Source organism: Rattus norvegicus, chromosome 5 (assembly GCF_036323735.1).
Source record: "Rattus norvegicus strain BN/NHsdMcwi chromosome 5, GRCr8, whole genome shotgun sequence".
In the NCBI taxonomy this organism is placed as follows: Eukaryota; Metazoa; Chordata; class Mammalia; order Rodentia; family Muridae; genus Rattus; species Rattus norvegicus.
The window spans coordinates 17595281-17615034 of NC_086023.1; the positions used below are offsets into that span (position 1 = coordinate 17595281).

Sequence of the window (19754 nt, forward strand, 5' to 3'; positions counted from 1 at the left end):
GTTCATTTCTAATGAGAGACAGAAAAGAAGTAGATCTGGAGGGGAGGGAAGGTAGGAAGGAATAAAGGGAGGGGAAATACAATCAGGATAAATGTACGAAAAAATCTATTTTCAATAAGAGGGAAAATAATATCAGGAACATAGGAGTATCAAAAAAACCTAATACTGAACCCTAATCCAACTTTAGACTCTCACCCCCATGTGCTTGACATCATATCACATGCATAAAATTGTAAAGCACAGACAAAAACTCAGAAATGCTTCTCAAATAGAAGACATATAATTCTGATAATTTACATTTTAAACTGCAGACATAAAGTCCCCAAATGAGACTACATTTTAAGGTTTGATCTTAGTATCCAATCCCATTTCCACAACAGCCATATCTGTATTCAGGGACAGCAAGAGGGAAGGAAAGCATTTATAAGAACCAGATATGAGAAAATTTATCACTGACAGAGGCAAAGAGTGCTAAAATCAAGACTGTCCTGGCAGCTTTTGGTGCTGCCATGTAGGAACCAGTTATTGGTGTGACCTTTGGTTTAGTGTGGAAAGACTCATGTGATTGAAAGAACCACAGGACACAGTTTACAGAAATGAAAAATGCATAGGGATAAAGCTCATTCTGGGTTTGCATGGCCATTAGTTACTATATATTTAACAGGTGAGGCTAAAGACTTATTATGATTCACTAACAAAAGGCAAAGTCAACAATACCTCCCTCGTTCCCACAGCACTTCATAAAGGTGTATATTTTAAAGATAGGAAGTGATAGTCATGGGAAATTTATGGCAGTGATCTATAAAAGGCCCAGAAGCCATGGGGGAGTGCACTGCTTCATAAATACTGAAAAAGAATTATTGCAAATCCCCTACTGAGTCCATTATATGTGTCAGAACTCTGGAAATTTGAGGAAAGTGATTTAATGTCTGAGATTGTGACTGCCAAGAATGAACATGTCACAATTTTGCACAGGAGAGGAAACCATCATAAGAGCTGGTAGCAGCCAGTTGACAACTGCAAGGAGTGTACTGCCCCAGGCCCCACCAAACTGATTTTCTGAGCAACTCATACATACAAGGGAAAATGCGTACTTTAAAAACCATATTTTCTGGAGATTTATCCTCAGACTTTCCATTCGCACTTGGTTTTAGGGGTTTTTTTTGGGGGGGGGTTGTTTTTTGGGTTTTTTGTTTTGTTTTGTTTTTGTATCTATAGTACATAGACACTGGGAAACTTCTTGTGGCCACAAGCAATAGAGCATATAGACAAAATGACAACTCTAATAAGAGCAAATATCAGAAAAATTAACTACTGGCCAAGTTTACAAAGTACTGATTCATGAGCATCCTAGAAGCTTGTGCTGAAGGTTGTCCATCTGTCATTCTGATTCCTCGCTCCGTGGGGCACATCACTTTAGTGTAAGTGTAATTAGATACAGTAATGTGTACCCTCCCCACTCTTCCCTGTCAGACATCTTCACTCACTGAAAGGGGCTCTGTAGAAGGTTCTGTGTCGTGCTCTCCCTACGTTGGAAGACATGATTACAGACACCAAAGACACTTCTTCCTGAAAGTGAGCAAGAGTCACAACTCAAACTTTCAATAGCCCTTATTGCTCTAACACTCCCATCAACTCCCTCTTTCTGTGGTGGAGCACCAGTGCTTCATCTTTTCCAGGGAAGCATTTTCTCCATATTGTTTTAGACACAGTGCCATTATAATCACTCGCAATTGACCACTAATTGTTGCAGAATCAGGCCTCCCTCTGCCAGTGCCACCCAGTTGCTGGACTATACCCAACTGAGTGCAATAAGTTCCAGAATCCAATCAAACTAAGCCCCATTGGTATCCAGGTTTCTCATCATGAAGTTGAGCCAGCTCTTGATTCCATGTACTACCTCCCCCCTACAGGGTACACACAAAGGCACTCCATTTTAGCTGTGATTCAGTCCCCTATAATACTTCCATCAGGGAAAAAAACGAGGTTTAACTACACTGATTAATTTGAGTTTGCATATGTTATTTTTTGTAATTAGCTTTATAACTAAGATAGATGTGGGTGCCTATATCCCAACTAGGAAATGAGAGTGGTAGCATCTTCCTTTAGAGATGTGAGAACAACCTCCATACATCTCACAGGCCTTCTAAAGATAAGAGATTACCCATTTCTGAATAGTCACCTTATTCTCGATTTGAGTAACTGTAAATATAGGTACATGGTTGGACACTAAGCTTCAGGAATTTTCTTATCTTCTAAGGTATCCAACAATGAAAAAAAGAAATTAGCTCTCTTATTAATAGGATGATCTCGGAGAAATCACAGGGTCTGAGACATGGAAGATGGAGCTGGCAGGACAGGGAGCTATCGCTGGCTCTAAGTCTGTGACACATGGGTGCTCAGTGTGCCTCTGTCCTATTTATAACCACATCTATTGACAATGATGGTGCTTATGTATCTCACTGACTGACTGACTCTAAGAATACCATGTATGGGTATCACTCCTCTCAGTCATAATTTAGATAGAATACCGTCTTCCAAAATATACATAATCCTTTCTTTCACTTCTTCCCATTTACTGTGTGAAATCCAGGTCCTCAGGGGTGCTAAGCAACTGCCTTACCACTGAGCCACACCACCAACCCCCAAATCGTTCAAAATTTTTATAGGATTTTGAAATTACAGCACAAGCTGTCTGTGCAGAGGCCTGGCTAAGCCTGTGCTCACTGGTACAAAGTTCTTCATCTTATTGCACACAATGTTATCTTGGGTCTGGGTGACTCCATTCATCCTAAGAATGAGTGGATCCTTTGATGGGGAACTTAAGGTTCACTTTCTTCCATCAAAACTAAAAAGCCAGCATTTTTGAGAAAGTGGACTGAGTGTGGATGAGTGCCAGGCTGCTGAGAAACAAGGGAAGTTGCAGTCTGGTGGGTGTGCATGTGTCATGTGTATCTGCTGGCATTGGCTCCCCCAAGATCTCTACTTATTTACACAGAAACAGGGATGGGGCTGCTCAAGAAGAGAACTTGCTATCCAGTTCTTAAACATCAAGCATCACCCTTTGTGCCACAAACAGTTCATTAGTTGGCACATCTTCTAATTTGTGTGTGTGTATAGTCCTGGGTGTTTGTGTAAGTATATTTCTCTGTATTTCTCTGTGTGTGCTCCTTTCTATGCACGTCTATATATCTTATTCCAAGCACAAATATATACCTAAATTTAGAAGCAGGAGAAGGGTATGTAATGTATACTGCATGAAACACAGTCCACCTTCCAGAAGATTGACATACAGACACTCATGACAGGGATGGGTCTTTTCTGGGCAAGTCCCTCATTTATGAAACCCTGAGTGCTGCAGGAAAACAAGGAGAGTGAGTCCAAACCCCACTGTAACTAATGTTTCTCCTCAACGCTTGAAAACATTCTTCTTATATTTATCCCTATCCAAACGATGAACCACTTCTTGCTTTCCTGACAGTGGGTTGTCTAGTTACCATTTACACTTTGCTATGGAGAGTAAGAATCTGATACAAGGCCTCTTCATTCTATTTATTTACCTATTTTATAAATGACTGCATAAAACACAGCTTAGGTCATCTCAGAACTCTTATTGAACCAGCAGCCGTAGCAGTTTTCAGTGATCTTAGAATATTCATTTTCCTTAGGATCCAGAAGGCATTTTACAGCATTTCATGTGTCTAGTAGATTAATATTTCCTTTGTGTTAATAGGCTAGTTTATTATTCTTGTTATCTTCATTTAATGCCCTAAGAAACCAGGTGAGACAATTTTGCAAGTTTAATGATCACTAGCATAAAGTACATATGAGGGTCACTCAGGACATGCCATCCCCTTCAAGGCACTTTGCCAGAAAAGCCTGGAGCTAATTAATTAACACTGGGAAACCACCTGCCAGTCCAAGCTTTAAGAGACATAATAATAATAATAATAATAATAATAATAATAATAATAACAATTTATTTCTAGGCTATAGTCCAACAAACCTCTTCTATAAAAAAATATAAAGCCTGACCAGAACTCTGATATCAAATGTCTTTTTTCAAAGAATAGCTAATGCAGAATTTACTGTATAATGTAAAGCCAACATAGATGTTTGGCCCAGAAACTTTTTTATGAATCCTTTATTGTAAATCAAGTTATTGTGATAGCTATATTATAGTTTATGTTGTTATAATACAAATGCTATGGATTAAACTGTCACATTCAGTATTTCCAGATAACCCTCTCTAAGAATAGTCTGAGCTCATGTAACTAGTAGTGGGGTAAGCAGGGAAGTGTCTAGTCTTGTAGGAAGACAGGGCAAGGGTAAAGAACTGGAGGGACTAAGGGCAAAGGACCCTACCCCGCCTTTGTAAGTCCTCTGTGTAAGTAAACCTTAGGATACATGTAAAGAAAAAGACAGACCAAGAGGTAATAGCTAGGAGGCAGAAAGGGAAGGGAGATCTATAGAGGGAGAAGCAGACATAGACGGAGTAGAAAAGAGATGGTCAGGAGATGCATGCACTTCCTGGTTAACTCCTACTTCTACCTTATTGGTTGCTTCTAAAAAACAGTTTCCCTGGTTGTAGTTGCTATGCACCTACTTCCTGGAATTGACTAGCTTTATTTAGTTTATCTTCTTTCCTCTCTACTAAACTTATTTGCCCAGCTACATGACAGATGCCAGCTTGGCTGGACAAGGTAAAACTTTGCTAACATGCTGTATATCTCATCAACCTATGTTCATAGACGTTCTGAAATGTAAACAATGTATTTATATCCTCTCAATATTCATTTGTATAATTACAGATTTATATTTATGTATATTTACTTGCATTTAGGAATAATATAGTAATATATGTACATGCAAATATGAAGATAATTTATATATGAAATCACTTCAAGATCCATGTTGAGAAAACACCGCTCTTTCAAAAAGTCATTTTCAGACCACTGTCGTGCCCCTACCCGACACACAAGCAACTGCATATTCCCAAATTGAGCTCCTTTGAAATGGCCAGAGAGAAGGCACAAGGCTGATGGTTTCTAGAAGCACATTTATGCCTTCCTGTATAATAAAACCTAGTAAAATGGATGAAAATGCAGCTACACAATACATAGTGAGCAAACATATATAAGTTAAACATCCTTATGATTACAGTCCTTTGTGGGAGATAAGTGTCAAAATGCAAAACCATTTGGAAACAAATGTAGGTTTATGATGGAGGGAGGGAGGGACAGCTTTTACGGGTGTGACCACGGTAGGTTAACCAGTGTATGGTCCTCCACCTAGGAATAAATGGTCACCACAATACACTCTTCATTAGTTATTTTTGAAGAAAAAAAAGGACACAATTCTCTGAAATTCGGGGGTGCTACAAAGTTGGCAATGATTTAAGGAGGGTTAGGAAAAGGAGATGTTAATATGAAGGCACTATATGAAATTCTCAAGACTCATAAATACCAAGGGACTATAAAAAGATAATTCAGAGGTCAAGAGTGCTGGCTGCTCTTGCAGAGGTCACAGGTTTATTTCCTAGCACCCACAGGCCAGGTGAGCGCTATCTGATTCTAGTTCCAGGGATCTAGTGCTCTCTTCTGGTCTCTGAGAGAACCAGCCATGCATGCAGTATGGAGATACACATGCAGGTAAACATGAAAATAGAACTGAGAAAAACTTTAAATATTATATTAAACATAAAAAACATTTTACTCAAACAGCAGCAAGATATTAAAAAGTATATATAAATATTTAGTGAGTATTATGTGTATAGACATAATACATAGGCTATATGTAGCTAATGAATTTGTTATCCATTACAAAGTATAGTCATGTACGATTACATGTTATACAGAAAACATACTAATATTTTATATTAAACAACCAGAACATTAGTCAATTCTGATGTGCCAATTTTTAAAAAATATTTCTACTAAGATAGGAACTTTTTTAAAACACTGCAGCCATTGCTGAGGACTGATCCAGGGCTTTGCTCATGACGCACAAGCACTGAACTACTCCTGCAGCCCTGGAACCAGGAGTTGATCAGTTAGGATAGATCCTAATTTTCAGTATTTTCTTATTTGGACAAAATGGCTATACCGCCTGTGGTTGTCTTCACATTCTTATGATCTCAAAATTTGCTGAATGAAACTTCTTGAAAATGTATACTTTCATGATGTTTCTTTCCACAATTAAGATCAAAGAATTTTTTTTTAGTCTGGTGTGATAGTAAGTACCTTTAATCACAGCTACTGAAGAAACTTGAATCAAAAGGATTCTGTTAAAAACAAGCCAGGATAGCAGAGGGAGGGCCACCTCTAGAGATGAGAGAGGGGGGAGAAAGTGAAGGAGGGGAGAAAGAGATCATGCCAAACCATGCACGCTTATCATTTGAAGACTGTGAAGGTAAGTTCTGTAGCCTGTGCTTGTGTGCCAGGCACACATGCAAATCATCCAATAACACAGAAGACAGTATTGTTCTGCAAATGAGGAAACAATCAGTTTCTAACTGGGTGGAGTAACTTTACCTGCATGTGAGGCAACAACTGAACCAAGAAGGCAAAATGCAGACCTTGGTCTGTCTGACTTTGGATTCCAAGCTTTAATACATGAAGCAGTTTCACACCAACCTCAATCAGAGCAATGAACCAACTGTTCTTGGAGCCATGCTGCACTTATAAAATGAAGTGTGTATTTGAAGTATTAAAGGAAACTTAGGAAATTCTTCACACTAAGTTATCTTAAATGCCTCTCAAGGGAATGTTTTCCTTAGTTTCTTGTATAATTAATCATTCTAGAATAAAACTTGTATAGAATTTGTTATTAAGAGAAAGAGGAGTGAAAAAGAAAGACAAGTAGCTGAGATGACACCACTGAGAATTCTTTGAAGAAAGCTACCAGCTCGGCAGGGGAGCCTATATTTAACCAATTAGTCAGACACATTTCTTAGCTAGGATGCAGCTGGGCTCAAGAACAGGCTGTGGTTTCAATTGAAAGATGACAATGAATTGAAAGAAAGGGGAAGAAAGATTCAGTGAACATTAACAATCTTGAAAAGAGAGAACTGTAGAAAAAAGGATACCAAATCAAGTATGGAGGAAAGCCAGGAGAAAGGGGAATAAGAGAAAATGGGTAATCCAGAATCAAAAAGAGCAACAGATCCTTTGGTAACTGTGACACTCTGCTCATCTCAAATCACAACCATGGCGTGCAACATACGAATCTGTGTCTCAGCAAGGGTAGGCCTCATGTTAGTGTCACTGCATCACAACCTGTAAAACATCCTGTTTCTACATTGACTGATTATCGATAATTACAACTGGACTGTACTCATCAGAATAAAAAGGCAAATTTCAAGACTACTTTCATGAAGGGAAATGAGTCCTGTCAGAAGGGATGCCACAGGGAGACCCCACACTCAGGTGTTTGCTGACACAGACGGCATTAAAGTAAGACTGACCTAAGCTTACTCTGCATTTAGGTTTGAAACATTGTTTTAAACCAGGCAATGAAGGAGGAGGGTGGTTACCCGCACAAGAACAGCCTGAGTACATAATGCTGAGTTACACTGCAAGAATGTCTGGAAAAATTCAAGCAAACAAACAAAAATTAGTATTCTGCAGTGTCTAGGATATTTGATGCTATAGTATACCTGCTTTAGTTGAGATAAACAGAATCTTTATATTTTAGTTATAATATTTAGTTCACTTAAATATATTTCATTATAAGGATATAATCAAGGATTTTTGTTTTTCTTATTTATTTATATATATTTAGTGGGCAAAATGAGTTTCATTATAATGACTTTATACCTATATATCTTATATATCACTTTACTATTCTTCTCCCTCTACCTCTCCTAACTTCCGTCCTTCCTCTTGAGGGCCATATTCCAGCTGCTCTTCTTTCTTGGTTCTCTCTTGAAGGTGAGCTGACCCCAGGCCCACACTTTCCCTAGGCCTCTCTCTATTGATAGAATAAGGTCATAGTGCTCAAGTAGTTCCTAAGGTCATCGGTTCGGTAGTAGTTTATTTTCTCACTTGGTCCCTAAAGCCCATCGTGTTTACTCTTCTACAGCCTGCTCATCTCCTTTGGTCCTTCTTGCCACTGTTAAACAGACATGCGGTCAATGGGCTCCATCACTGTTACCCTTGCCTCACTTGGGAAACATTGACAGAGCCATCTCAAGAGCTGGAGCTGAGTCAAGAAGGAAAGAAAGGCTGACATATACACCTGGGTAAATGTGAGGGTACCAGCAGTGACTTTGATGTAGCGAAGGATGGGACTGTGTAAAAGCCTTCAGTGGAAGAGGCTCCTGTGAGTGGAAAGCACGTAGAATAAGTCTGGTTTTCTGGCCTATCAACCACAAGTACATTTTTATCATGAAGGAATATTTGAAAATACTAGGATGAGGGCTAAAAACTGAACTTTTATTTGTCAATTAAAAACAAATTAATGATACTTTCTGACATTTACAGATAATATATTTGAGCCCTGGTTTACAGTGATTCTTACCATGCTATCTGCAACATTGTCACAATCCTCAGATATGTAAATACATTGTTTTTAACATAATAGAAATGCTATCTACCTTCCTTTTATGTAGATTCGATACCAAAGCACATAGCTTTCAATTCAGCCAGCTCTTCCCGAAGACCAAAAGCTTCTTCACTGAAATACAAAAACATCATTTCAGACATTCCTTTATTCCAAACTCTCTGTGAATCAAAGGAAAATGTTTGTTTTTTCAAAGGTTGCCTAATGATCATTCTTCCTGACATTACATGAAGGGAAGTCAACAATGTAACATTTGCCATAAGCAAAACAGAAAGACAGAGCTGAAATACACAATAAGGCTGCCCTCCCAGCAGCCAGCAAGTCTGCCATGATTTTTTTTTTTTTGGTGCAATTTGTTTCTCTGAGTCTGGCAAAGGTTTTGGCTCCTGTTTCATGTTCTTTGATTATCTAAAAGTACTCTATTTTCCTCCCTGAAATAAAGAAATGATGAAATAAGCCAAAATCTGCTAGAAGAAGGGGTTTAAAAGAAGATGGTTGGATTATTCACTTGAGATGGAGAAGGGAAATTAATCTGCACGGCCTCGTGCACTAGATATTGCAGTGCTGCACTGCCTTCCATGTGCATAGTGTAGTCTCGGGGGGGGGGGAGGGTAAGGAGTGGAGAGCTAAAGCCACAAAACACACAGGAATTCTCTGGGAATTGATTCATTCAGGTCATCAGCCACCTTTACTGCTGACAGAGGCCAGTGAACCCCTGCAAAACCATACCACAGGCAGTCTCAGAGACAGGACCACCATTGTAGGGGAATCTAACTAGTTATCGTTCATCTGCTTTCTTTTGGTAGCTGAAATTTTGTGGCAAACGAGCCTTAAAGCTGTAATGCTCCATATTTGTTGATGACACCTATAAAGGCAAGAATGTCACGATGAACTGAGTGAGTTCAAATGAAATGCTACTCTCAGGGTGAAGTTTTAAAAATGCTGAAAGACAGTCACATCTATTTCAAGGAATTAAATTTTCTTTTGCTATTAGTTAGTTACCTTGTAGTAGTTGCAAGGGCTTTTAACTATTCAGTCCTGTCTCCAGTCAGGATAATTACTAGCACATGATTAAGATAACTTTTATTTAAAATATCTTATGAGTCATGAAAGAAAAGCATATCACTAAATTCCATTCATGAAAAGATGTTCCTCTATAAAATGACCTCAGAGTAAGTATTTCTGTTGCTATGTAATATACCACAACAGTTGCCATCACGTACAGCATATATGGACTGGCTGTGTGCTTCCTTAGGTCAGAAGTTCATGAGCTGAGTATCTCAGACCTTCAAATAGGCCTATCAAGTCAGAGAGACTTAGGTTGGTAGGATCCAGACTCATCTGGATCTGAGGACATTTGCTCTTCCAAGTCCTGGCAGGATTCACCTATTGGTGACTGCAGGACCAGTCCCTGTTTCCTTGCTGCTTGTCAGTCAAGCAACTCTAATCTGTGGATGGACATTTTTCATACTTGCCACATTGTCACTATATCCTTACAGTAACAACAGAAAGTCTCATTTCCATTGAACCCTCTTAGACTTAAACCTCTGATGTTCTCTCCTCTTAGGCTGTATGCCTAGATATAAATGTTATGTTGGACAAGGACAGACAACTAAATATAAAGTCCTTCTTAAAATTAGATATGGAATATGACCAAACCCTCATAAAGGCAGCAGGCACCCTGTGCTACAAAGCCTCAATGATCACACAGGAGACGTAGAGCAAAGTAGTCACATCAGAACCCCACCTCCACACACCATTGTGACTATTATCAAAGAACTGAGGTTCCATCTGTCTACTGGCTGATCTTGCAGAGTCTTGTGACTAGAGGACAATGTAAAAGAGTCATGGGTAAAGTCCATGTTCTGAAGTTGGGCCATTCAGCTCACTCTATTATGGCTCAGGTTATGAAGCTCGGCCAACCCAAGGCTATCTGCTCAGCCACATGGAGGGTGTTCCAGAGGCTACTGCTTCCGAGCTGTCATCTTTCCCTCCCCCTGCCAACCCTTCCCTATTTCTATTTTAGTTGACTGAATGTTACTCATTTTATGGATCTTCTGACACCTTTAATTGCTCTTCTCTTCCCACGCCTATTAAGTTTTCTCACCCTTTGATATTGGCATTAGAAGCACTTAAATAATTTGCCAAATAATGTTTTACCACTGCTGTTTTCTGTGAGTTGTGTTGCATTGCCTTTAACCCTGTGTTAATTCTGCTGTAAAGTGTTAAGTAGCATGGTGTGAGGTTATTTTACACAGAAGGTGGTTGGGCTCCTTGGAGCTAAAGTCTTTTTCATATGCCTATTAACTCATGATGGAGGCAAGGGAATATTGAAAACTTGCTTTGGAGCTCAACACTGATTTGTAAAAACAATTTCATCTTTTGGCATCTAGCCAAGGTGTGCGTGCCCAGCAAGACTTGGAGCACTAACTCTAAGGAGTTACAACAATTTTCCAACATTAAAATTCATCTAGACTCTTTAAGGAGTTAAAGATGGAGCTATTCTTATTATTTTGTTGATGATGTTATTGTTTTTCAAGACAGGGTTTCTCTGTATAGCCCTGGATGTCCTAGAACTCAGTCTGAAGACAAGGCTGGCCTCAAAGTCAGGAATCCACCTGCCTCTGCTGGGATCAAAGGCTTACACTGCCACCACTTGATAGATAAGGCTATTATTACCAACACCAGAATAGCAGATTTCCACAACCTGCCTCAACTCCTGCTATACTTTTGGGATATTCTGATGCTAAGGTTTACCTCTGGCACACAGAAACATGAGGAAATCTTCAGCCTTTCCTCATTATCCTGAGTGCTCATGGTCCCATCCTGCAAAAGTGCTAGTTAGCATTGACAAGGTATACCTCTGTAACACTCACGTAAATCTCCTCATGATAGTGCTGTGTCTATGGCCTGACATGACTTCGTTTTTACTTCAGAGCATAAAGGATGGATCATCTCCACTAACTCTGTGCTTGTAAAGGCTACAATCTGCTTCATCTCACTTCACTCTGACCTATCTTCTTGACAACCTTCTGATGCCCTCTACTAAGGCTCCTTCCACCCAGAAAAGGGGGTGATGTACATTTTCTGCTTTCTTCCTAAGGACAACTTGAACTCTGTCTTCTCTGTTTCTTCAAACTCATCTTACTTATATAGGGAGGAAGGAAAGGAAAAGAAATGAAAGGAAAACAGAGAAAGGAAAGGGACAAAAGAAATGTCCTGAAGTGAAACTTGAAAGCAGAGACTTATAGATGTCTCAGAGAAAAGCAGTGCACCTGGGAGTACCTATGCTCTCCCAAGTTTAAGAAAGACAAACTAAACAGTATAAAAGGCCACACATTCCTGTGTACATAACTCTACAAACAGAGATATGGGTTGGGATGGCTGAGATATGATGCCATGCTAAAACAAAGGGAAGAGGATACTTCCAGGAATCTTCTCCAACCCAACCTCACCTTCTTGTATACGTGACTCCAACCCAACCTCACCTTCTTCTCCAACCCAACCTCACCTTCTTGTATACATGACTCCAACCCAACCTCACCTTCTTGTATACATGACTCCAACCCAACCTCACCTTCTTGTATACGTGACTCCAACCCAACCTCACCTTCTTGTATACATGACTCCAACCCAACCTCACCTTCTTGTATACATGACTCCAACCCAACCTCACCTTCTTGTATACATGACTCCAACCCAACCTCACCTTCTTGTATACATGACTCCAACCCAACTTCACCTTCTTGTATACGTGACAAAGTGGAGATTCCCAGGCCACACTAGACTCACTCAAAATGAATTGCAATCCATTTTTCCCAACATGTGGAGTTTTTCTCTATTGGGAGATCTCAGGATCAAATACTTCAAAAATGATGACTCAAGCCTTCCATCTGGAAATCATTAACATGATATTGTTGCCTGAATTGAGAAAAATGCAATTAATAAGATTTGATTTAACAAAAAATTGAAGAAATGGATCTTTAAAAATTATTATTATTTTACTATCTCTAAAACTTGGATAATAAGTTGAGAACTTTTCTTTGCATCATTTTGTGGTAGGTAGATTAATAAGCCCCTAAAGACTTCTGTAAGGCTAATTTCATGAAGTTATGAGAATGTTACTTAATCGGCAAAAGGGAAATGAGTATATTTGTGAGTGGGTGACTTCTAAAAGCTAGGTCGGTGTGGAAGCAGTCCCTCAGAGTCCATGAAAGAACAAAGCCCCAGTAACATGCTGATTTTAGCCTGTGGCACATGTGCAGAAATAAATTGTGTATGCAATGGTGGTACACATCTCAAACACCAGCACTCTTAAGTCAGTCAAAGCAGGATCATGAATTCATGCCCATATTAGACTACACAGCAAGTGTGAGGTCAGACTCTATGAGACTATGTCTCTTAGAAAGGAGGGCAAAAGGTCAGGAAAGAAGAGGAAAGAAAGAAATGAATAAAGAAATGCATTTGCTTTGTTTATGTCATGAAGTTCACAGTCACCTGTTATGCAACATTAGAAAACAACACAGCATCTAATACATCTTTAGTAACCAATTCACGAAAAGAAATTTTAAATTGATTCATTTGAATTGTTAATCGGAATCCGTTCTTTCCTTATGAGCCCAATTGCTTATAATACCATATTAGGTTAGCACAATCAAGCTACTGACTGCATAAATAATATTAAAAAGTGTGAATATCATAACAGTACCACATTCCAGGACAGGGATTTTTTTTACACTCATAGTTTATGATGTTCACTCAGCTGAGGTTCTCCAGGGACCCTGGAAACAGTAAAGCAACTTGCTACATATGAAGAAAAATCTCTTGAATTCGTTTCATGTTCTTTACAGAAGAGGAAATGTATTTCCTACCTACCAAATTAACGAAATCTAACCACGGGGCTTCAATTTATATTATTAGTCTTAGAATTTATTCAGCATTTAAACATTTACATCATTTTAAAAATTATTCCTAAGTCACTGGGTAAATTTTACTACAAATAAGAGTTGGTTGTGTTCTCTGAGACTATTTTTGATAAGACTATTATATTCATTAGGATTTCTACTGCTGTGATGAAACAAAATGACTAAAAGCAACCTGGGGAGGAAAGGGTTTATTTTGCTTATACTTCCACATTATGGATCATTATCGAAGGAAGTTGGAACAGGACTCAAACAAAGCAGAAACTTGAAAATAGAAACTGTAGCAGAGGCCAATAAAGAAGTATGGCTGACTGGCTTATTTTCCATGGATTGCTTAGGTTTTATTTTTTAGGACACTTTTCATTAATTAATTAAGTGATTAACATACAAATCAGCTTCCCTCCTTCCTTTCCTCTCATTTCCACACCTCTCCAGGGCCCAGAACCATTAAGTCCAGGAATGACACCGCCCACAGAACTGGGCCTTCCCATATCAAAGGATAATCAAGAAAATGTCCCATAGGCATTCCCACAGATTGATCTGGTGGAAGTATTTTCTCAATTGAGGTTCCTTCTTCCAAAATAATTCTAATTTGTGTTAAGTTGTCATAAAACTTAACTGCACAACTACTGAGATTTTTCTACCTCTTTCTACCCATTGCCATAGTTAAAAAAATTAAATAAAACAAAAAAAAACCCAGAAGTTAGCTCCTGCACAGTAGCTCTAGAACAGTCTCCGAGCTGGGATGCTGGATCCTGCTTCAGGACTTCTCAGCCCCAATACTACCTACCCTAGAGCCTCCTGGTGGGCAGCAAAAGAGTATCTAATACTCACTATAAAGAAAGCTTTCCAAAGAACATATGCCTTAGAAATGTGTTTATTTAAGATATAGGGAAGTAAGACATAGTGAAGTGTGTTATTCGAAGAATACTCAATTGTGGTTAGAAAGAAGAAAAGGTATAAGAGATCTTTTGTATGTAGATCATAGCAACTATGGTTGTCTTAGTTGCTTTTCTAATGCTGTGATTCGATACCATAACCAAGGCAACTTACCGAAGAAAGTAAGTATTTGAAGTTTATGTATCTCAGAGTTAGAGTCCATGATGTTGCAATAAAGACATGGCAGCAGGGATAGCTCAGAGTTCATATCTTGATCCCAAAGCAAGAAGCAGTGGGAGAGAGGGTGAAGCAGGCTGAGGGATGGGGAGTGGAGGCTGGGAAAGGTGAGAGTCTTTTGAAACCTCAAAGCCAGGTGACACATTCATTATCACCCAGCCACCACTAACCCTTCCTACACAGTTTCAACAACTAGGGACCAAGTATTGAAAAGCAGGTACCTTTTGGGGGTCATTCTCCTTCAAACCACTGCAATATTTAATAATAGTCCACTGACAATTGCCAAGAATATAGTTTTTGTGTGTCCTTGCCATAAAATACAGGTATATAAAGTAATGCATGTATCAAGTAGGACACCCTACCCATTCCACAATGTATATATATCAAAGTTTCATGATGACCACCATGCATATATATAGTAAGAAAGTGAAACTGTAAGAGAGTTACCTGCATGTACATCATTGCCTCATTATCCACAACAGTCAAGATAAATAATTGGAGGTGTCTATCAACAGATGATTGGATAAACTGTTGCTACATATACAATAAAAAATCATTCGTCCTTTGAAAAGAATGAGATTTTCACATTTACAGCAATATCAATTGAACTGGAGGAAATTATTCTAAGTGAAATAAGCCAGACATAGAAGGACAAATATCATATGTTCTCACTCATGTGTGGAAATATGAAGAGTTGATCTCAAAGAAGAAGACAATAAAATAATAATTATTAGACAGCAAGAACAGGGAAGGGAGGATAGATGAAGGTTGGATAACAGAACCCAGCACAAAGGAATAAGTCTAATATTCTATGGCACAGTAGTTTAATATTTCATTAAAAACTATTACATATTTCATAAAGACAAAAGGCAAGCACTCAAAAGAAATGACAAAAGTTTTAAAGGGATAATATTAGTTACTTGACCATATATGTTGAATAGGTATATGAAATTATCAAATACAATTTTGTCCATAAAATAAACATATAAAATTACAATGTATTAACTAAAATTAAAATATGTGGTATAAGTAATAGGGTAATTGCTGAGGATTTACAAAATCTTGAGTTTAATGTCCAATTCTATAAAATGTGAAAAATGAAGGCCAAGTAAATGTTGTGTCCAGAGTCAAAAATAGAAACACAAAGAAATTTCATTAATGAAACATCTCAAAGCAAAATGAATTGAAATAAAAGACCTGAGTCCTGCTGTAGGATGTCATGCAATCACATCCCTTATGTAGTAAAAATACTTCGTAGGACCCAGCTTTTTATTCTTAATGCCATGTGATGTCATGTAACTGAATGTTGTGATAAACTCAGCAACAACAGCTAAGTTTCTGAACATGCAATGGCCAAAATGGAATTCAAAACCAAATGCATTACGAACCCAAGATTTTTCTGGAAGTACTCACCCAGTTGTATCACATGACTTCACTGAAGTCTTGGTTCTGAGCATACAACATGTTCACTTTGAACTGTATATGCATTCATGCCATGCAATATCAAAATGCTCCTAACGCATCCCTGCTCAGATTGAAGACAGCTACATGTTATGAATTATCGTGGTACATACAATTACAGTAGTACATACAATACAAAGTTCCCTGCTCTTTAGAAACAGAGTGCTTTAAATATGGAAAATGAAAACTTTAAACATTTCCTATTAGTATTTCTCAATAATATATATTAGTAGATATTTACATTGTATTATAATACTAGAATGTTTGATTCTTAGAATTTTCTAAATGAGTTGTTGACTTCAGTTTGATTTTCAAAAAGTTGTTATACGAATTCTAGCTTATGTTTAAAACAGAATTTTAAGAAAATTCTGAATCTACCCTAAATATACCTCTGCCATTTTTTAAATGACTTATTTATTTATTATATATAAGTACATATCACTATCCCCAGATACACCAGAAGAGGGCATCAGATCTCATTACAGATGGTTGTGAGCCACCATGTATTTGCTGGGATCTGAACTCAGGACCTCTGGAAGAGCAGGCAGTGCTCTTAACCACTGAGCCATCTCTCCAGCCCTACCTCTGCCATTTTATACTATATGTTTATGCAAAGTGGGGTTCTTACCAATGACAATTATAAAGCCTATCAGGGAATAAGAGATTTAGCTCAGTAGTAGAGGTGAAGTAGAAGCCCGCGTTTTGATCCTCAGCACCAAAACAAACAAACAAACAAAAAGTATCACTAAAATTTGAAAGACATTAAATGCATGCTATACCTCACAGTATCTATTACTGAACTGAAATGTTATTCTTTATGTAAAAATAAACAAACACATACATGTCTTCATCTTTAGTAAAGGGCAAGATTTAAATTATAGTTTACTAAATAACTGTATTTTAAAGTTATGAGTTATTATTTGTGCTTGATTTGTAAATGTGTTTTAGGTACCTGGGGTTGTTTTGAATGAACGAAGAGTCACAAATGGGAAATTTCTAAGTAGCTCTAGGGAGGAGACCAACATCTATGCTTGATGAATTAGTCAGGACTCAGCTTATTCTTCTCCTGGCACTATGACTACTTCTGGTGTTCCAGACACAAGGAGAACGTGTTTTACTATACTGTGTAATCTCTGAGAAAATGAAAATTCTACCAACCACCTTGAGTCAGTCCACCAGGACAAGATCTACAGCTTGAACACAACAGCTCTCTTGGGCTCCATTGTCAGGAAGAATACTATTTTATTTTTTTAATGTTTTTTATTGAATATTTTTTACTTACATTTCAAATGTTATTCCCTTTCCTGGTTTCCTGTCCATAAGCCCCCTATCCCATCCCCTCCACTTTACTAGGAAGGTGGTCTCCCTCCTCAACCATCCCCACTTCCCACCTCCCTGCCCTGACATTCTCCTACACTGGGGGTTCCAGCATTGGCAGGACCAAGGGCTTCTCTTCCTACTGGTGCCCAACAAGTCCATCCTTTGCTACATATGCAGCTGGAGCCATGGGTCTGTCCATGTGTAGACTTTGGGTAGTGGTTTAGTCCCTGGGAGCTCTGGTTGGTTAATATCATTGTTCTTTTGGGGTTGCAAGAAATTGAAGAAGATCTCAGAAGGTGGAAAGACCTCCCATGCTCATGGATTAGCAGGATTAATAATAGTAAAAGTGGCCATCTTGACAAAAGCAATCTACAGATTCAATGCAATCCCCATCAAAATCCCAAGTCAATTCTTCATAGAGTTAGAAAGAGCAATTTGCAAATGTATTTGGAATAACAAAAACCTAGGACAATGAAAACTATCCTCAACAATAAAAGAACTTCTAGGGTAATCACCATCCCTCATCTCAAGCTGTATTATTAAAGAGCAATAGTGATAAGAACTATATGGCATTGGTACAGACAGGCAGATAGATCAGTGGAACAGAATTGAAGACCCAGAAATGAACCCACGCACCTATGGTTACTTGATTTTTGACAAAGGAGCTGGAGAATACTATTCTTGTCTGATGGCAATGTACAATCTTTTGTTTCCCACAGGTTCTAAGATGCCAAAGCCATTGCTCCGAGGACACTGAGGAATCAAGAGCTTGAACCCAAGGCTCCTAGTCTGTCTCAACTACTGCATTCACTTCTGCTTTCCTAAAAGCATTTGTTTCCTTCAGATAAGCTGCTTCTTCCTGTCTCTCCTGTTCAGTTGCGTTATATTAGGAACAACACTTCTAGACACTGAAAGCGGCAAAAGGAAAGAACAAGGTATTTTTTTTCCAATTTTGGGGAAGAGACAAAGGGATGGTTTTGATCTGAAAGTCTGCTGCCAGATTTATCAACATAGAACTCAGAATTCCAGAGCCCCACACTGACTCTTGACCTGAGAAGTAAGCAGGTGTTGCATTAAGCAGCAGGATGTGGGAACAGGTGGGGGGACTCACTAGCAGTTTCAGGAAAATGAAGCACTCTAGCCAGGTCAGAGGCAGGGGTATCATGGAAGAGAATGTCCTGTGTACAGAAATGAACTCAGCCACAAGTCCATGCCAGACAGTAAAGCTCCGGGAGAGATGGGTTTTACTGCTGTGTTTCAGAGCGCCTGCCTGGAAGTGCTCCCCAATGTGTAGTTCAGGTTCACACTCCTCATCTCCAGCCCACTGTATATGAGGTGATTACATCTTTTACTCACAGAGCTGGGAACAATGTCCTTGAATGTACCAACCATAGACAGAACTGTCATTAAACTAGATTATAAAATCTCCCCTAAGAATAAAAGGCAAGGACCACAGTGATTTTTAAAAGTTCTGCTAGTTGTAGGAGCAAGTTTCAGTGGCCAAAACCCAGTCCCTCCTGAGTAGTGGACAAATCACAGTCAAGAAAGGACAGAACAGAGATGACCTTTCACACAGTTATGTGTGAGTGAGTTAAAAGTATCACAAAGAATTAAACTGGTCACTGTAAATCCAAGTCTCTGAAATAGGCAGGATGGCTGCTGGCAAGAAGTTAAATAGAATAATGGGATTACCTTATTTAATTACAGATTTGCAGAATGTTCCTTTTAAAATCTTCATTACATATCCTTGAACTACTTTAGGATGTATTTAGATAGCCAATTACCTTTCAATGGAAAGTACTAATATTTTCAAATAAATTAAAGGTAATACTATAGTCTACTGGATAAACACACAATATAGATATACTAATAAGTATTTTCAAGCAACAAAAAATTGCCATTCTAAACAGATGATAATGTAATGTTTGACCAGTAAAATAATTCCCTCATTTATTATAACAGCTCTAATTGTAATAGCTATATCATCACTAATAGCCATGTAATAGCATTATAGCTATTAATATTATGGTCTAAAATCAATTTACATTTAGTCAGAACTTTTGTTATTATCAAAAGTTATTAATACTCCTTTGATGTATAATTTTAATGTGCCCCCAAAGTGACCTAATAGCTCCACAATTAACAAAGAGCAAGATAGCACAAAATAACCTTATTTGTTTCCCAAACTGAAAGACTTTGTGTAAGAATTAGACTCGACAGTTTTTGACATGTAGAAAAAAATTAAAATGGTTTTATTTAAATAAGATCTTTGAAAATTATCTTACTATCTTGGTAAATAATCTTTGGACATCTGTTGTACCATATAATATCTATAGAAAATAATAATGAATTGTATGTTTAAAAAGGCAGAAA

General features: G+C 38.2%; 1 protein-coding gene across 2 annotated transcripts in view; it reads right to left on the minus strand.

The window, feature by feature from the left end:
- St18 (ST18 C2H2C-type zinc finger transcription factor) overlaps positions 1–19754 on the minus strand; it is a 331712-nt gene that overhangs the window by 225898 nt on the left and 86060 nt on the right. The window contains exon 1 of one of the 2 annotated variants that reach the window (XM_039109332.1): positions 8597–8679. The exons of the other annotated variant lie outside the window; for it this stretch is intronic. The gene's annotated coding sequence lies outside the window, so the exon portion shown is untranslated. Of the gene's footprint in view, positions 1–8596; positions 8680–19754 lie in introns of those variants that run through there. 2 annotated transcript variants of the gene reach the window in all.